The sequence below is a fragment of the Rhipicephalus microplus genome, unplaced genomic scaffold (genome assembly GCF_043290135.1).
Source record: "Rhipicephalus microplus isolate Deutch F79 unplaced genomic scaffold, USDA_Rmic scaffold_69, whole genome shotgun sequence".
Taxonomy (NCBI): domain Eukaryota; kingdom Metazoa; phylum Arthropoda; class Arachnida; order Ixodida; family Ixodidae; genus Rhipicephalus; species Rhipicephalus microplus.
In genome coordinates, this window is record NW_027464642.1 from 215,382 (window position 1) to 234,377 (window position 18,996).

General features: G+C 51.8%; 7 non-coding genes across 7 annotated transcripts; all 7 read left to right on the forward strand.

Annotated features, from left to right (window-relative positions):
• Nucleotides 1-1,807: 1,807 nt before the first annotated feature.
• On the forward strand, nt 1,808-1,884 carry TRNAN-GUU (transfer RNA asparagine (anticodon GUU)). Its single transcript has one exon. It is a non-coding gene; the product is annotated as a tRNA-Asn (tRNA).
• A 70-nt stretch (nt 1,885-1,954) lies between these two features.
• On the forward strand, nt 1,955-2,031 carry TRNAN-GUU (transfer RNA asparagine (anticodon GUU)). The gene has a single exon. It is a non-coding gene; the product is annotated as a tRNA-Asn (tRNA).
• A 2,270-nt stretch (nt 2,032-4,301) lies between these two features.
• On the forward strand, nt 4,302-4,378 carry TRNAN-GUU (transfer RNA asparagine (anticodon GUU)). Its single transcript has one exon. It is a non-coding gene; the product is annotated as a tRNA-Asn (tRNA).
• Nucleotides 4,379-4,742: 364 nt separating this feature from the next.
• TRNAN-GUU (transfer RNA asparagine (anticodon GUU)) lies at nt 4,743-4,819 on the forward strand. The gene has a single exon. It is a non-coding gene; the product is annotated as a tRNA-Asn (tRNA).
• A 2,276-nt stretch (nt 4,820-7,095) lies between these two features.
• Nucleotides 7,096-7,172, forward strand: TRNAN-GUU (transfer RNA asparagine (anticodon GUU)). The gene has a single exon. It is a non-coding gene; the product is annotated as a tRNA-Asn (tRNA).
• A 3,306-nt stretch (nt 7,173-10,478) lies between these two features.
• Nucleotides 10,479-10,555, forward strand: TRNAN-GUU (transfer RNA asparagine (anticodon GUU)). The gene has a single exon. It is a non-coding gene; the product is annotated as a tRNA-Asn (tRNA).
• Nucleotides 10,556-18,178: 7,623 nt separating this feature from the next.
• On the forward strand, nt 18,179-18,255 carry TRNAN-GUU (transfer RNA asparagine (anticodon GUU)). The gene has a single exon. It is a non-coding gene; the product is annotated as a tRNA-Asn (tRNA).
• The last annotated feature ends 741 nt before the right edge of the window (nt 18,256-18,996 follow it).

The following is an 18,996-nucleotide window of genomic DNA, read 5'->3' on the forward strand; positions in this document are numbered from 1 at the left end:
TGGGCTGATAGCCTTTGGGATATGTTCTGATGTTGGTGAGAGTGGAGCAGGACTGTCTCCGTTGCGGAATTGGCTAGCGAGATCGGCTGTTAACCGAAAGGTTCGAGGTTCAAGCCCTCCCGGGAGTGGTGTGTTGCTTTTTTCTTTGCGCTGATAGCTTTGAAGATATGTTCTGTTGGTGGTGAGAGTGGAGCACGACTCTCTCCGTGGCGCAATTGGCTAGCGCGATGGGCTGTTAACTGAAAGGATCGAGTCCACCCAGTAATGGTATGTTGCTTTTTTTTCTTTGGGCTGATAGCTTTAAAGATATGTTCTGATGGTGGTGAGAGTGGAGCAGGACTGTCTCCATGGCGCAATTGGCTAGCGCGATCGGCTGTTAACCGAATGTTTGGAGGTTCCAGCCCACCTGGTGGTGGTGCGGCGCTTTTTTTTCTTTGGGCTGTTAGCTCTGAAGAAATGTTCTGACGGTGGTGAGAGTGGAGCACGACTGTCTCCGTGGCGCAATTGGCTAGCGAGATCGGCTGTTAACCGAAAGGTTCGAGGTTCAAGCCCTCTCGGTAGTGGTGTGTTGCTTTTTTCTTTGCGCTGATAGCTCTGAAGAAATGTTCTGTTGGTGGTGAGAGTGGAGCACGACTTTCTCCGTTGCGCAATCGGCTAGCGCGATCGGGTGTTAACCAAAAGGTTGGAGGTTCGAGCCCACCCGGTGGTGGTGCGGCGCTTTTTTTTCTTTGGGCTGATAGCTCTGGAGAATTGTTCTGACGGTGGTGAGAGTGGAGCACGACTGTCTCCTTGGCGCAATTGGCTAGCGCGATCGGCTGTTAACCTAAAGGTTGGAGGTTCGAGCCCTCCCGGGAGTGGTGTGTTGCTTTTTTCTTTGCGCTGATAGCTTTGAAGATATGTTCTGATGGTGGTGAGAGTGGAGCACGACTGTCTCCGTGGCGTAATTGGCTAGCGCAATGGGCTATTAACCGAAAGGTTGGACGCTTGAACCCACCCGGTGGTGGTGCGGCACTTTTTTTCCTTTGGGCTTATAGCTCTGAAGAAATGTTCTGACGGTGGTGAGAGTGGAGCACGACTGTCTCCGTGGCGCAATTGGCTAGCGCGATGGGCTATTAACCGAAAGGTTGGAGGTTCGAGCCAACCCGGTGGTGGTGCGGCGCTTTTTTTTCTTTGCCCTGATAGCCTTGAAGATATGTTCTGTTGGTGGTGAGAAAAGAGCACGACTCTCTCCGTGGCGCAATTGGCTAGCGCGATCGGCTGTTAACCGAAGGGCTGGAGGTTCGAGCTCTCCCGGGAGTGGTGTGTTGCTTTTTTTGCGCTGATAGCTTTGAATATATGTTCTGATGGTGGTGGGAGTGGAGCACGACTGTCTCCGTGGCGCAATCGGCTAGCGTGATCGGCTGTTAACCGAAAGGTTGGAGGTTCGAGCCCACTCGGTGGTGGTGCGGCGCTTTTTTTCCTTTGGGCTGATAGCTCTGAAGAAATGTTCTGACGGGGGGGAGAGTGGAGCACGACTGTCTCCGTGGCGCAATTGGCTGGCGCGATCGGCTGTTAACCGAAAGGTTGGAGGTTCGAGCCCACTCGGTGGTGGTGCGGCGCTTTTTTTTCTTTGGGCTGAGTGCTTTGAAGATATGTTGTGATGGTGGTGAGAGTGGAGCAGGACTGTCTCCGTGGCGCAATTGGCTAGCGAGATCGGCTGTTATCCGAGAGGTTCGAGGTTCAAGCCCTCCCGGGAGTGGTGTGTTGCTTTTTTCTTTGCGCTGATAGCTTTGAAGATATGTTCTGATGGTGGTGGGAGTGGAGCACGACTGTCTCCGTGGCGCAATCGGCTAGCGCGTTCGGCTGTTAACCGAAAGGTTGGAGGTTCGAACCCTCCCGGGAGTGGTGTGTTGCTTTTTTTCTTTGCCCTTATAGCTTTGAAGATATGTTCTGACGGTGGTGAGAGTGGAGCACGACTGTCTCCGTGGCGCAATTGGCTAGCGCGTTCGGCTGTTAACCGAAAGGTTGGAGGTTCGAACCCTCCCGGGAGTGGTGTGTTGCTTTTTTTCTTTGCCCTTATAGCTTTGAAGATATGTTCTGATGGTGGTGAGAGTGGAGCACGACTGTCTCCGTGGCGTAATTGGCTAGCGCGATGGGCTGTTAACTGAAAGGTTGGGGGTTCGAGCCCACCCGATGGTGGTGCGGCGCTTTTTTTTCTTTGGGCTGATAGCTCTGAAGAAATGTTCTGACGATGGTGAGAGTGGAGCAGGACTGTCTCCGTTGCGGAATTGGCTAGCGAGATCGGCTGTTAACCGAAAGGTTCGAGGTTCAAGCCCTCCCGGGAGTGGTGTGTTGCTTTTTTCTTTGCGCTGATAGCTTTGAAGATATGTTCTGTTGGTGGTGAGAGTGGAGCACGACTCTCTCCGTTGCACAATTGGCTAGCGCGATCGGGTGTTAACCAAAAGGTTGGAGGTTTGAGCCCACCCGGTGGTGGTGCGGCGCTTTTTTTCCTTTGGGCTGATAGCTCTGAAGAATAGTTCTGACGGTGGTGAGAGTGGAGCATGACTGTCTCCTTGGCGCAATTGGCTAGCGCGATCGGCTGTTAACCGAAAGGTTGGAGGTTCGAGCCCTACCGGGAGTGGTGTGTTGCTTTTTTCTTTGCGCTGATAGCTTTGAAGATATGTTCTGATGGTGGTGAGAGTGGAGCACGACTCTCTCCGTGGCGCAATTGGCTAGCGCGATGGGCTGTTAACTGAAAGGTTCGAGTCCACCCAGTAATGGTATGTTGCTTTTTTTTTCTTTGGGCTGATAGCTTTAAAGATATGTTCTGATGGTGGTGAGAGTGGAGCAGGACTGTCTCCATGGCGCAATTGGCTAGCGCGATCGGCTGTTAACCGAAAGTTTGGAGGTTCCAGCCCACCTGGTGGTGGTGCGGCGCTTTTTTTTCTTTGGGCTGTTAGCTCTGAAGAAATGTTCTGACGGTGGTGAGAGTGGAGCACGACTGTCTCCGTGGCGCTATTGGCTAGCGAGATCGGCTGTTAACCGAAAGGTTCGAGGTTCAAGCCCTCTCGGTAGTGGTGTGTTGCTTTTTTCTTTGCGCTGATAGCTCTGAAGAAATGTTCTGTTGGTGGTGAGAGTGGAGCACGACTTTCTCCGTTGCGCAATCGGCTAGCGCGATCGGGTGTTAACCAAAAGGTTGGAGGTTCGAGCCCACCCGGTGGTGGTGCGGCGCTTTTTTTTCTTTGGGCTGATAGCTCTGGAGAATTGTTCTGACGGTGGTGAGAGTGGAGCACGACTGTCTCCTTGGCGCAATTGGCTAGCGCGATCGGCTGTTAACCTAAAGGTTGGAGGTTCGAGCCCTCCCGGGAGTGGTGTGTTGCTTTTTTCTTTGCGCTGATAGCTTTGAAGATATGTTCTGATGGTGGTGAGAGTGGAGCACGACTGTCTCCGTGGCGTAATTGGCTAGCGCAATGGGCTATTAACCGAAAGGTTGGACGCTTGAACCCACCCGGTGGTGGTGCGGCACTTTTTTTCCTTTGGGCTTATAGCTCTGAAGAAATGTTCTGACGGTGGTGAGAGTGGAGCACGACTGTCTCCGTGGCGCAATTGGCTAGCGCGATGGGCTATTAACCGAAAGGTTGGAGGTTCGAGCCAACCCGGTGGTGGTGCGGCGCTTTTTTTTCTTTGCCCTGATAGCCTTGAAGATATGTTCTGTTGGTGGTGAGAAAAGAGCACGACTCTCTCCGTGGCGCAATTGGCTAGCGCGATCGGCTGTTAACCGAAAGGCTGGAGGTTCGAGCTCTCCCGGGAGTGGTGTGTTGCTTTTTTTTGCGCTGATAGCTTTGAATATATGTTCTGATGGTGGTGGGAGTGGAGCACGACTGTCTCCGTGGCGCAATCGGCTAGCGTGATCGGCTGTTAACCGAAAGGTTGGAGGTTCGAGCCCACTCGGTGGTGGTGCGGCGCTTTTTTTCCTTTGGGCTGATAGCTCTGAAGAAATGTTCTGACGGGGGGGAGAGTGGAGCACGACTGTCTCCGTGGCGCAATTGGCTGGCGCGATCGGCTGTTAACCGAAAGGTTGGAGGTTCGAGCCCACTCGGTGGTGGTGCGGCGCTTTTTTTTCTTTGGGCTGAGTGCTTTGAAGATATGTTGTGATGGTGGTGAGAGTGGAGCAGGACTGTCTCCGTGGCGCAATTGGCTAGCGAGATCGGCTGTTATCCGACAGGTTCGAGGTTCAAGCCCTCCCGGGAGTGGTGTGTTGCTTTTTTCTTTGCGCTGATAGCTTTGAAGATATGTTCTGATGGTGGTGGGAGTGGAGCACGACTGTCTCCGTGGCGCAATCGGCTAGCGCGTTCGGCTGTTAACCGAAAGGTTGGAGGTTCGAACCCTCCCGGGAGTGGTGTGTTGCTTTTTTTCTTTGCCCTTATAGCTTTGAAGAAATGTTCTGACGGGGGGGAGAGTGGAGCACGACTGTCTCCGTGGCGCAATTGGCTGGCGCGATCGGCTGTTAACCGAAAGGTTGGAGGTTCGAGCCCACTCGGTGGTGGTGCGGCGCTTTTTTTTCTTTGGGCTGAGTGCTTTGAAGATATGTTGTGATGGTGGTGAGAGTGGAGCAGGACTGTCTCCGTGGCGCAATTGGCTAGCGAGATCGGCTGTTAACCGACAGGTTCGAGGTTCAAGCCCTCCCGGGAGTGGTGTGTTGCTTTTTTCTTTGCGCTGATAGCTTTGAAGATATGTTCTGATGGTGGTGGGAGTGGAGCACGACTGTCTCCGTGGCGCAATCGGCTAGCGCGTTCGGCTGTTAACCGAAAGGTTGGAGGTTCGAACCCTCCCGGGAGTGGTGTGTTGCTTTTTTTCTTTGCCCTTATAGCTTTGAAGATATGTTCTGTTGGTGGTGAGAAAGGAGCATGACTCTCTCCGTGGCGCAATTGGCTAGCGCGATTGGCTGTTATCCGAAACGTTGGAGGTTCGAGCCCACCCGATGGTGGTGCGGCGCTTTTTTTCCTTTGGGCTGATAGCTCTGAAGAATTGTTCTGACGGTGGTGAGAGTGGAGCATGACTGTCTCCTTGGCGCAATTGGCTAGCGCGATCGGCTGTTAACCGAAAGGTTGGAGGTTCGAGCCCTACCGGGAGTGGTGTGTTGCTTTTTTCTTTGCGCTGATAGCTTTGAAGATATGTTCTGATGGTGGTGAGAGTGGAGCACGACTCTCTCCGTGGCGCAATTGGCTAGCGCGATGGGCTGTTAACTGAAAGGTTGGAGGTTCGAATCCACCCAGTAATGGTATGTTGCTTTTTTTTCTTTGGGCTGATAGCTTTAAAGATATGTTCTGATGGTGGTGGGAGTGGAGCAGGACTGTCTCTATGGCGCAATTGGCTAGCGCGATCGGCTGTTAACCGAAAGTTTGGAGGTTCCAGCCCACCTGGTGGTGGTGCGGCGATTTTTTTCTTTGGGCTGTTAGCTCTGAAGAAATGTTCTGACGGTGGTGAGAGTGGAGCACGACTGTCTCCGTGGCACAATTGGCTAGCGCGATTGGCTGTTAACCGAAAGGTTGGAGGTTCGAGCCCACCCGATGGTGGTGCGGCGCTTTTTTTCTTTTGGCTCATAGCTCTGAAGAAATGTTCTGACGGTGGTGAGAGTGGAGCACGACTGTCTCCTTGGCGCAATTGGCTAGCACGTTCGGCAGATAACCGAAAGGTTGGAGGTTCGAGCCCACTCGGTGGTGGTGCGGCGCTTTTTTTTCTTTGGGCTTATACCTTTGAAGATATGTTCTGATGGTGGTGAGAGTGGAGCAGGACTGTCTCCGTGGCGCAATTGGCTAGCGAGATCGGCTGTTAACCGAAAGGTTCGAGGTTCAAGCCCTCTCGGTAGTGGTGTGTTGCTTTTTTCTTTGCGCTGATAGCTCTGAAGAAATGTTCTGTTGGTGGTGAGAGTGGAGCACGACTTTCTCCGTTGCGCAATCGGCTAGCGCGATCGGGTGTTAACCAAAAGGTGGGAGGTTCGAGCCCACCCGGTGGTGGTGCGGCGCTTTTTTTTCTTTGGGCTGATAGCTCTGGAGAATTGTTCTGACGGTGGTGAGAGTGGAGCACGCCTGTCTCCTTGGCGCAATTGGCTAGCGAGATCGGCTGTTAACCTAAAGGTTGGAGGTTCGAGCCCTCCCGGGAGTGGTGTGTTGCTTTTTTCTTTGCGCTGATAGCTTTGAAGATATGTTCTGATGGTGGTGAGAGTGGAGCACGACTGTCTCCGTGGCGTAATTGGCTAGCGCAATGGGCTATTAACCGAAAGGTTGGACGCTCGAACCCACCCGGTGGTGGTGCGGCACTTTTTTTCCTTTGGGCTTATAGCTCTGAAGAAATGTTCTGACGGTGGTGAGAGTGGAGCACGACTGTCTCCGTGGCGCAATTGGCTAGCGCGATGGGCTATTAACCGAAAGGTTGGAGGTTCGAGCCCACCCGGTGGTGGTGCGGCGCTTTTTTTCTTTGCCCTGATAGCATTGAAGATATGTTCTGTTGGTGGTGAGAAAAGAGCACGACTCTCTGCGTGGCGCAATTGGCTAGCGCGATCGGCTGTTAACCGAAAGGCTGGAGGTTCGAGCTCTCCCGGGAGTGGTGTGTTGCTTTTTTTTTGCGCTGATAGCTTTGAATATATGTTCTGATGGTGGTGGGAGTGGAGCACGACTGTCTCCGTGGCGCAATCGGCTAGCGTGATCGGCTGTTAACCGAAAGGTTGGAGGTTCGAGCCCACTCGGTGGTGGTGCGGCGCTTTTTTTCCTTTGGGCTGATAGCTCTGAAGAAATGTTCTGACGGGGGGGAGAGTGGAGCACGACTGTCTCCGTGGCGCAATTGGCTGGCGCGATCGGCTGTTAACCGAAAGGTTGGAGGTTCGAGCCCACTCGGTGGTGGTGCGGCGCTTTTTTTTCTTTGGGCTGAGTGCTTTGAAGATATGTTGTGATGGTGGTGAGAGTGGAGCAGGACTGTCTCCGTGGCGCAATTGGCTAGCGAGATCGGCTGTTAACCGACAGGTTCGAGGTTCAAGCCCTCCCGGGAGTGGTGTGTTGCTTTTTTCTTTGCGCTGATAGCTTTGAAGATATGTTCTGATGGTGGTGGGAGTGGAGCACGACTGTCTCCGTGGCGCAATCGGCTAGCGCGTTCGGCTGTTAACCGAAAGGTTGGAGGTTCGAACCCTCCCGGGAGTGGTGTGTTGCTTTTTTTCTTTGCCCTTATAGCTTTGAAGATATGTTCTGATGGTGGTGAGAGTGGAGCACGACTGTCTCCGTGGCGTAATTGGCTAGCGCGATGGGCTGTTAACTGAAAGGTTGGAGGTTCGAGCCCACCCGATGGTGGTGCGGCTCTTTTTTTTCTTTGGGCTGATAGCTCTGAAGAAATGTTCTGACGATGGTGAGAGTGGAGCAGGACTGTCTCCGTGGCGCAATTGGCTAGCGCGATCGGCTGTTAACGGAAAGGTTGGAGGTTCGAGCTCTCCCGGGAGTGGTGTGTTGCTTTTTTTTGCGCTGATAGCTTTGAAGATATGTTCTGATGGTGGTGGAAGTGGAGCACGACTATCTCCGTGGCGCAATTGGCTAGCGCGACCGGCTGTTAACCGAATAGTTGAAGGTTCAAGCCCACCCGGTGGTGGTGCGGCGCTTCTTTTTCTTTGGGCTGATAGCTCTGAAGAAATGTTCTGACGGGGAGGAGGGTGGACCACGACTGTCTCCGTGGCGCAATTGGCTGGCGCGATCGGCTGTGAACCGAAAGGTTGGAGGTTCGAGCCCACTCGGTGGTGGTGCGGCGCTTTTTTTTCTTTGGGCTGATAGCCTTTAAGATATGTTCTGATGGTGGTGAGAGTGGAGCAGGTTGTCTCCGTGGCGTAATTGGCTAGCGCGATGGGCTGTTAACTGAAAGGTTGGAGGTTCGAGCCCACCCGATGGTGGTGCGGCTCTTTTTTTTCTTTGGGCTGATAGCTCTGAAGAAATGTTCTGACGATGATGAGAGTGGAGCAGGACTGTCTCCGTGGCGCAATTGGCTAGCGCGATTGGCTGTTAACCGAAAGGTTGGAGGTTCGAGCTCTCCCGGGAGTGGTGTGTTGCTTTTTTTTGCGCTGATAGCTTTGAAGATATGTTCTGATGGTGGTGGAAGTGGAGCACGACTATCTCCGTGGCGCAATTGGCTAGCGCGATCGGCTGTTAACCGAATAGTTGGAGGTTCAAGCCCACCCGGTGGTTGTGCGGCGCTTCTTTTTCTTTGGGCTGATAGCTCTGAAGAAATGTTCTGACGGGGAGGAGGGTGGACCACGACTGTCTCCGTGGCGCAATTGGCTGGCGCGATCGGCTGTTAACCGAAAGGTTGGAGGTTCGAGCCCACTCGGTGGTGGTGCGGCGCTTTTTTTTTTCTTTGGGCTGATAGCCTTTGGGATATGTTCTGATGTTGGTGAGAGTGGAGCAGGACTGTCTCCGTGGCGGAATTGGCTAGCGAGATCGGCTGTTAACCGAAAGGTTCGAGGTTCAAGCCCTCCCGGGAGTGGTGTGTTGCTTTTTTCTTTGCGCTGATAGCTTTGAAGATATGTTCTGTTGGTGGTGAGAGTGGAGCACGACTCTCTCCGTTGCACAATTGGCTAGCGCGATCGGGTGTTAACCAAAAGGTTGGAGGTTTGAGCCCACCCGGTGGTGGTGCGGCGCTTTTTTTCCTTTGGGCTGATAGCTCTGAAGAATTGTTCTGACGGTGGTGAGAGTGGAGCATGACTGTCTCCTTGGCGCAATTGGCTAGCGCGATCGGCTGTTAACCGAAAGGTTGGAGGTTCGAGCCCTACCGGGAGTGGTGTGTTGCTTTTTTCTTTGCGCTGATAGCTTTGAAGATATGTTCTGATGGTGGTGAGAGTGGAACACGACTCTCTCCGTGGCGCAATTGGCTAGCGCGATGGGCTGTTAATTGAAAGGTTGGAGGTTCGAGTCCACCCAGTAATGGTATGTTGCTTTTTTTTTCTTTGGGCTGATAGCTTTAAAGATATGTTCTGATGGTGGTGAGAGTGGAGCAGGACTGTCTCCATGGCGCAATTGGCTAGCGCGATCGGCTGTTAACCGAAAGTTTGGAGGTTCCAGCCCACCTGGTGGTGGTGCGGCGCTTTTTTTTCTTTGGGCTGTTAGCTCTGAAGAAATGTTCTGACGGTGGTGAGAGTGGAGCACGACTGTCTCCGTGGCGCAATTGGCTAGCGAGATCGGCTGTTAACCGAAAGGTTCGAGGTTCAAGCCCTCTCGGTAGTGGTGTGTTGCTTTTTTCTTTGCGCTGATAGCTCTGAAGAAATGTTCTGTTGGTGGTGAGAGTGGAGCACGACTTTCTCCGTTGCGCAATCGGCTAGCGCGATCGGGTGTTAACCAAAAGGTGGGAGGTTCGAGCCCACCCGGTGGTGGTGCGGCGCTTTTTTTTCTTTGGGCTGATAGCTCTGGAGAATTGTTCTGACGGTGGTGAGAGTGGAGCACGACTGTCTCCTTGGCGCAATTGGCTAGCGAGATCGGCTGTTAACCTAAAGGTTTGAGGTTCGAGCCCTCCCGGGAGTGGTGTGTTGCTTTTTTCTTTGCGCTGATAGCTTTGAAGATATGTTCTGATGGTGGTGAGAGTGGAGCACGACTGTCTCCGTGGCGTAATTGGCTAGCGCAATGGGCTATTAACCGAAAGGTTGGACGCTCGAACCCACCCGGTGGTGGTGCGGCACTTTTTTTCCTTTGGGCTTATAGCTCTGAAGAAATGTTCTGACGGTGGTGAGAGTGGAGCACGACTGTCTCCGTGGCGCAATTGGCTAGCGCGATGGGCTATTAACCGAAAGGTTGGAGGTTCGAGCGCACCCGGTGGTGGTGCGGCGCTTTTTTTTCTTTGCCCTGATAGCATTGAAGATATGTTCTGTTGGTGGTGAGAAAAGAGCACGACTCTCTGCGTGGCGCAATTGGCTAGCGCGATCGGCTGTTAACCGAAAGGCTGGAGGCTCGAGCTCTCCCGGGAGTGGTGTGTTGCTTTTTTTTGCGCTGATAGCTTTGAATATATGTTCTGATGGTGGTGGGAGTGGAGCACGACTGTCTCCGTGGCGCAATCGGCTAGCGTGATCGGCTGTTAACCGAAAGGTTGGAGGTTCGAGCCCACTCGGTGGTGGTGCGGCGCTTTTTTTCCTTTGGGCTGATAGCTCTGAAGAAATGTTCTGACGGGGGGGAGAGTGGAGCACGACTGTCTCTGTGGCGCAATTGGCTGGCGCGATCGGCTGTTAACCGAAAGGTTGGAGGTTCGAGCCCACTCGGTGGTGGTGCGGCGCTTTTTTTTCTTTGGGCTGAGTGCTTTGAAGATATGTTGTGATGGTGGTGAGAGTGGAGCAGGACTGTCTCCGTGGCGCAATTGGCTAGCGAGATCGGCTGTTAACCGACAGGTTCGAGGTTCAAGCCCTCCCGGGAGTGGTGTGTTGCTTTTTTCTTTGCGCTGATAGCTTTGAAGATATGTTCTGATGGTGGTGGGAGTGGAGCACGACTGTCTCCGTGGCGCAATCGGCTAGCGCGTTCGGCTGTTAACCGAAAGGTTGGAGGTTCGAACCCTCCCGGGAGTGGTGTGTTGCTTTTTTTCTTTGCCCTTATAGCTTTGAAGATATGTTCTGATGGTGGTGAGAGTGGAGCACGACTGTCTCCGTGGCGTAATTGGCTAGCGCGATGGGCTGTTAACTGAAAGGTTGGAGGTTCGAGCCCACCCGATGGTGGTGCGGCTCTTTTTTTTCTTTGGGCTGATAGCTCTGAAGAAATGTTCTGACGATGGTGAGAGTGGAGCAGGACTGTCTCCGTGGCGCAATTGGCTAGCGCGATCGGCTGTTAACGGAAAGGTTGGAGGTTCGAGCTCTCCCGGGAGTGGTGTGTTGCTTTTTTTTGCGCTGATAGCTTTGAAGATATGTTCTGATGGTGGTGGAAGTGGAGCACGACTATCTCCGTGGCGCAATTGGCTAGCGCGACCGGCTGTTAACCGAATAGTTGAAGGTTCAAGCCCACCCGGTGGTGGTGCGGCGCTTCTTTTTCTTTGGGCTGATAGCTCTGAAGAAATGTTCTGACGGGGAGGAGGGTGGACCACGACTGTCTCCGTGGCGCAATTGGCTGGCGCGATCGGCTGTGAACCGAAAGGTTGGAGGTTCGAGCCCACTCGGTGGTGGTGCGGCGCTTTTTTTTCTTTGGGCTGATAGCCTTTAAGATATGTTCTGATGGTGGTGAGAGTGGAGCATGTCCGAGACAGCCTTGCTCGTCTTTCGCTGCTGCCGGAAGTGGTTGCCCTAGGGGCATACCAAATGAATCATGTATGGGCAGTGACGTTCAAGGATGATGAGGGTAAAAAGAAGATGCTGGCGGCGGAGTCTTTTGATCTAAAGGACCATCGCTGTATGGTGGTTGACCCCCGTGATCGAGGTGTGCGGCTGAAGTTGTACTGGCTTCTTCATGGCGTGCCGGACGAGGCTGTGCGAGTCGCCTTAACGCCCTACGGAAAAGTGACCGAGATAAGCAGAGATAAATGGAAGGTGCAGGGTTGCAATGATAAAGGTTCAACCACGCGGTCGGTCACGCTGAGGCTACACGCGGGCGTGTCCGTGGACGACCTGCCACACCAACTGCGAGTTGCGGAGGATATGGCGCTCGTCGTAATTCCTGGCAGAGCACCGCTATGCCTCCGATGCCGGGCTATCGGACACATTCGACGGGATTGCCGCGTGCCGCGCTGTGGGGTCTGTCGTCGCTATGGCCACGATGACGCCCACTGTGTGAGGTCGTACGCCAGCATTGCGGGCCCAGGCCAAACAGACGAAGTGTCTGAACACCTGATGGATGCCGTGGATGCCGAAGAAGCGAGCAGGGAAGACGGTTATACGGAAGGCCCTGCCACGCCCCCTGAACAGTCTTCTGGGGCCGCACTGGAATCTACCAATAAAGGCGACAAGCACTCTGGTGCGCCAGGAACGAATTTAGACACGGCAGCAGTAGAGAACGACGCTACAGCAGCGAGCAAGTCATCTTCAGCTGCGCGAGAGGGCGGCCCGGAAGCAACGGACGCCGAGATGACCAAGGCCGGTGCTATCGCTTTTAAGCGAGCTCGTGAAACACCTGACCGTACCGGAAATGTTGACACGTCGGCCATCAATGAACCTCCAACAAAGACGGCGACTGGTCGTCGGCCTACCTTTAAACCACGACCAAACCTGTCTCCTGACCGTAGGGGCACTCAAACGTCGGCCCCGCCGTAGCGGAGGGGACGTTCCGAGGCTTTCTACGCTGAGCACACGCAACCACTGTTGCGACGTGAGTATGACACCTGACGAAACAACCTTCAAGAAATGGCGACTAACTTTAAAACTGGTATTTGCATCGCGACGTTGAACTCAAGAGGCCTGTGTTCGCGCAGGAGACAATGCCAGATTAGTCGCATTTTGTTAGAAAACGACATAGACCTCCTGGCTGTACAAGAAACTAAAATGGAAAGTGAAGAACAAACGGAGCAAATGGTTCAAGTTTTTCGCTCTAGGTACAATGTCTGCGTTTGTCATGCTGTTGGGCGGTCAGGAGGCTGTGTCGTTTTCATACGTAGTAGTATCGCGGTTGTTGAAAATGTGTCTACCTGCGATAGCGGTAGGCTGGTTGTGTGCGACTTCAGTGTTTCTGGAATGCCTTGGCGCGTTGTGTGTGTTTATGCACCGAATAGATCGCACGAACGGGAATTTTTTTTCAGAGCGATTGAAGGATTCTTGAAAACGGAAAGAAATGTTGTGGTTCTAGGGGACTTCAATTGTGTCTGTAGAGCTGAGGATAAGACAACGAGCTTCAATGTGCGCGATAGAAGCGCTGAGCTGTTGAATAAAATAGTGAACGAGACAGGGCTGGAAGATGTCGGTTATGTAATGACGCGAGAGGGTGAAGTAGGATATACGCACTTTCAAGGTCATTCGCACGCGAGGTTAGACAGAATATATTTGTCGGCAAAGTTGGTGCCACTATGCTCATCTTATCAAATTCAACATCTTAGTTTTAGTGATCATTGTCTGGTCAAGGTCAACATTGGCGAAAAACGTAAGGCTGCGAAGTTTAATTGGTTTCTATGGAAATTTAATGAAAAGCTGCTGCAAGATGAACTATTTGTCACAAAAACCAAAGAATGTCTTTCAAATGCTCTTCGTTTGGAGACCAATAACTTCATAGCTGTGTGGGAGCAAATGAAGTGTGATATAAAGATGATAGCGATTGAAAGAGCCTGTGTATTACGTAATCGGGAAAGGCAACAAGAGAGGCAGTTACAAAGCGAACTAGACTACATGTTAAGCGTAGAAAATGAAGTGCCGGGAAAATTTAAGAAAGAAATAAAGGAGGCGAAAGCAAAGCTCGAATTCATCGACGACGAAAAGTACCGCGGAGCAATGATAAGGGCTCGCACTGAACGGCTGTGGATGGGTGAAACGCCCACTAAGCGGGTGCTCAGTGAAGAAAAGAAACATGCAGCAAACAAAGAGATAAATGAAATTCGATACCGCAATTACATTACCCGGGACCGCGAACAGATAAAACACGCCTTTGTCGAGTTTTATACGCAACTCCTTAGCCATACAATCAATGACCCCGAACGATTCAAAGAGGACTTTCTGACCCTTATGCCGAGATTGGAAGACTCTGAGCGGGAGCTACTGGAAGTAGAAATCACTGTGGCAGAAATTGAATCAGCTATAGATAACCTGGGTAACGGCAAGTCACCAGGGCCGGATGGGCTTGGTGCTGCCATATACAAATTTTTTAAGACAGAAATGGCACTGGCATTACACCGAGTGATCAGAGAATGCTACGACAAGCAGCAAACACCTCATTCATTTAGGACAGCACACGTAGTATTAATCCCCAAAACTGATGACCCCGCAAAGCTACTTTCAGTGGAATCCTACCGACCTATCAGTTTGAGCAACACTGACTATAAAATATACACGAAGGTCCTAGCAAGACGGCTCCAAAGTGTTGTCACATCCCTTGTCGGCCCGCATCAGACATGTGGGATTAAGGGCAGAACCATATTCACAAATATACACGTAACCAGAAGTATTCTAGAATGCTGTGATGCAAATAATGACCGCGTGGCCATGATTCAGCTAGACCTGCACAAAGCGTTCGATAAAGTCGTACATGAAATTTTGTTTTTATTGCTGGAACATGTGAATGTAGGAACTGTCATTACAGAAGGCGTTAGAATGGTGTATCATGACTGCAGGGCTAATTTAGTAATCAACAAAGAAGTAAGTGCTTCAATTCCTGTGCGCTCGAGCGTGAAGCAAGGTTGTGCCTTGTCGCCACTCCTTTTCGCGCTTTACTTAGAGCCCTTCTGTTTACGAATACTTGCATCACCAAGTATAAGAGGGTATACGTTTCTGACCAGTGGAATTAGAATTTTAGCCTATGCTGATGACGTCGCAGTGTTCTGCAGTGACAAAGAAAGTGTGCAAGAAGTTGTACGAATAGCTAGGGAATTCTGTGCAGCAACGGGCAGCGCAATTAGTTGGCCAAAATGTCTAGGCGTTTGGCATGGCCAGTGGCAAAGCACACCCGAAGTTTACTGTAACATGAATTGGAAAATCATGCCCGGAAAGTACCTCGGTGTGCCTTTGGATCACTACCGCAATGCTACGGAGTATTGGTCTGAGGAACGTCAACGCATTAAAAATTGTACTGATAAGTGGGGAGGTCGCAATTTATCAATGTTTGCAAAAGCGTCCGTGTGCAATGTATTTCTGATTGCAAAAGTGTTTTATGTACTACAAGTGTTAACCATGACCCGCACTTCGGTCCAGAAAATGCACCGAGTATTCGCGACCTTTATATGGGGGTCGCAGTGGGAGCGCACGAGCCGGTGCAATTTATTTCATAGGGTAAAATATGGTGGTCTGGGGCTTTTGCATTTGTTTTTTAAGCAGTTGGTGAGCAGATTCATGTTCGCTCGAGATCAAACTGACAATTTCTTGAGAACTGTGATCCAAGCAAGACTGCAGACCCCCTTATCTGATTTCGTCGTGTCATCTTTTTCCTTCGAAGCTGGACCACTCAGTCCTTATTTGCGAGAAGTAGTTACAGCTACACGCCTGCTCAAGGAAAGATTTTCGTACGAATACTTGTCCGACGTGACTAAAAAGAAACTGTATCGTGACCTTCTTGATGTCTTCCTGCCAGTGCCCGTCTACCGAGCTTCGTGCAGGCTAGGTTCTGAGCGTGACGTGTTTAAACGTGTTAAGAGAATGCCGGTCAGACCCTCTGTCAAAACATTCTTCTTTCAAGTGCATACCGGCACTCTCCCTGTACTGCCATGGCTAAAAAGTAAAGGGCTTTTTGTACCGTGGTCCGTCAACTGTCTAATCTGCGGCAAACCAGAAACGATAAATCATATCTTTCTCGACTGCCATGATGCTGTGTTCTTGTGGGACGTACTACAACGGACTATAAAAAAAGAACTACCTATCAACGCTTTTGGAATCCGTTTTCTTCCGTGTGCAGCTGCAGGGGAAGTGCCGAGTGACATGTTAATGTTGCTTTGCATGCATAGTGTGTGGAGGACAAGAATGGATGTTCGACATATGCGTGTAGACGCACGTTCAGCGAGAGACTATTTTGTTGAGAGTATGCTGTATACACGAGACGTGTTTAAAGCGCTGCCTGAACCCCCCGAGTGGTTACCTGTGCTCGACCAATTGGCTTCTGTGAAGCCTTTTTAAACCAAGTGCACTGGCCAAGTTGAAGCTGGTGTTTTAGTAAGTGTACATATTTTGTATGTATTTCCTTTGCTTGTGGTTATTAAAAGGCAATAAAGAAAAAAAAAAAAAAAAAGTCTCCGTGGCGTAATTGGCTAGCGCGATGGGCTGTTAACTGAAAGGTTGGAGGTTCGAGCCCACCCGATGGTGGTGCGGCTCTTTTTTTTCTTTGGGCTGATAGCTCTGAAGAAATGTTCTGACGATGATGAGAGTGGAGCAGGACTGTCTCCGTGGCGCAATTGGCTGGCGCGATCGGCTGTTAACCGAAAGGTTGGAGGTTCGAGCCCACTCGGTGGTGGTGCGGCGCTTTTTTTTTCTTTGGGCTGATAGCCTTTGGGATATGTTCTGATGTTGGTGAGAGTGGAGCAGGACTGTCTCCGTGGCGGAATTGGCTAGCGAGATCGGCTGTTAACCGAAAGGTTCGAGGTTCAAGCCCTCCCGGGAGTGGTGTGTTGCTTTTTCTTTGCGCTGATAGCTTTGAAGATATGTTCTGTTGGTGGTGAGAGTGGAGCACGACTCTCTCCGTTGCACAATTGGCTAGCGCGATCGGGTGTTAACCAAAAGGTTGGAGGTTTGAGCCCACCCGGTGGTGGTGCGGCGCTTTTTTTCCTTTGGGCTGATAGCTCTGAAGAATTGTTCTGACGGTGGTGAGAGTGGAGCATGACTGTCTCCTTGGCGCAATTGGCTAGCGCGATCGGCTGTTAACCGAAAGGTTGGAGGTTCGAGCCCTACCGGGAGTGGTGTGTTGCTTTTTTTTTGCGCTGATAGCTTTGAAGATATGTTCTGATGGTGGTGAGAGTGGAGCACGACTCTCTCCGTGGCGCAATTGGCTAGCGCGATGGGCTGTTAACTGAAAGGTTGGAGGTTCGAGTCCACCCAGTAATGGTATGTTGCTTTTTTTTTCTTTGGGCTGATAGCTTTAAAGATATGTTCTGATGGTGGTGAGAGTGGAGCAGGACTGTCTCCATGGCGCAATTGGCTAGCGCGATCGGCTGTTAACCAAAAGTTTGGAGGTTCTAGCCCACCTGGTGGTGGTGCGGCGCTTTTTTTTCTTTGGGCTGTTAGCTCTGAAGAAATGTTCTGACGGTGGTGAGAGTGGAGCACGACTGTCTCCGTGGCGCAATTGGCTAGCGAGATCGGCTGTTAACCGAAAGGTTCGAGGTTCAAGCCCTCTCGGTAGTGGTGTGTTGCTTTTTTCTTTGCGCTGATAGCTCTGAAGAAATGTTCTGTTGGTGGTGAGAGTGGAGCACGACTTTCTCCGTTGCGCAATCGGCTAGCGCGATCGGGTGTTAACCAAAAGGTTGGAGGTTCGAGCCCACCCGGTGGTGGTGCGGCGCTTTTTTTTCTTTGGGCTGATAGCTCTGGAGAATTGTTCTGACGGTGGTGAGAGTGGAGCACGACTGTCTCCTTGGCGCAATTGGCTAGCGCGATCGGCTGTTAACCTAAAGGTTGGAGGTTCGAGCCCTCCCGGGAGTGGTGTGTTGCTTTTTTCTTTGCGCTGATAGCTTTGAAGATATGTTCTGATGGTGGTGAGAGTGGAGCACGACTGTCTCCGTGGCGTAATTGGCTAGCGCAATGGGCTATTAACCGAAAGGTTGGACGCTTGAACCCACCCGGTGGTGGTGCGGCACTTTTTTTCCTTTGGGCTTATAGCTCTGAAGAAATGTTCTGACGGTGGTGAGAGTGGAGCACGACTGTCTCCGTGGCGCAATTGGCTAGCGCGATGGGCTATCAACCGAAAGGTTGGAGGTTCGAGCCAACCCGGTGGTGGTGCGGCGCTTTTTTTTCATTGCCCTGATAGCATTGAAGATATGTTCTGTTGGTGGTGAGAAAAGAGCACGACTCTCTCCGTGGCGCAATTGGCTAGCGCGATCGGCTGTTAACTGAAAGGCTGGAGGTTCGAGCTCTCCCGGGAGTGGTGTGTTGCTTTTTTTTGCGCTGATAGCTTTGAATATATGTTCTGATGGTGGTGGGAGTGGAGCACGACTGTCTCCGTGGCGCAATCGGCTAGCGTGATCGGCTGTTAACCGAAAGGTTGGAGGTTCGAGCCCACTCGGTGGTGGTGCGGCGCTTTTTTTCCTTTGGGCTGATAGCTCTGAAGAAATGTTCTGACGGGGGGGAGAGTGGAGCACGACTGTCTCCGTGGCGCAATTGGCTGGCGCGATCGGCTGTTAACCGAAAGGTTGGAGGTTCGAGCCCACTCGGTGGTGGTGCGGCGCTTTTTTTTCTTTGGGCTGAGTGCTTTGAAGATATGTTGTGATGGTGGTGAGAGTGGAGCAGGACTGTCTCCGTGGCGCAATTGGCTAGCGAGATCGGCTGTTATCCGACAGGTTCGAGGTTCAAGCCCTCCCGGGAGTGGTGTGTTGCTTTTTTCTTTGCGCTGATAGCTTTGAAGATATGTTCTGATGGTGGTGGGAGTGGAGCACGACTGTCTCCGTGGCGCAATCGGCTAGCGCGTTCGGCTGTTAACCGAAAGGTTGGAGGTTCGAACCCTCCCGGGAGTGGTGTGTTGCTTTTTTTCTTTGCCCTTATAGCTTTGAAGATATGTTCTGATGGTGGTGAGAGTGGAGCACGACTGTCTCCGTGGCGTAATTGGCTAGCGCGATGGGCTGTTAACTGAAAGGTTGGAGGTTCGAGCCCACCCGATGGTGGTGCGGCGCTTTTTTTTCTTTGGGCTGATAGCTCTGAAGAAATGTTCTGACGATGGTGAGAGTGGAGCAGGACTGTCTCCGTGGCGCAATTGGCTAGCGCGATTGGCTGTTAACCGAAACGTTGGATGTTCGAGCCCACCCGATGGTGGTGCGGCGCTTTTTTTTCTTTGGGCTGATAGCTCTGAAGAAATGTTCTGACGGTGGTGAGAGTGGAGCCGGACTGTCTCCGATGCGGAAGTGGCTAGCGCGATCGGCTGTTAACCGAAATGTTGGAGGTTCGAGCCCTCCCGGGAGTGGTGTGTTGCTTTTTTCTTTGCGCTGATAGCTTTGGAGATATGTTCTGTTGGTGGTGAGAAAGGAGCATGACTCTCTCTGTGGCGCAATTGGCTAGCGCGATCGGCTGTTAACCAAAAGGTTGGAGGTTCGAGCCCACCCGGTGGTGGTGCGGCGCTTTTTTTCTTTGGGCTGATAGCTCTGAAGATATGTTCTGGTGGTGGTGAGAGTGGAGCGGGACTGTCTCCGTTACGCGATTCTCTAGCGCGATCGGCTGTTAACCGAAAGGTTGGAGGTTCGAGCCCACCCGGTGGTGGTGCG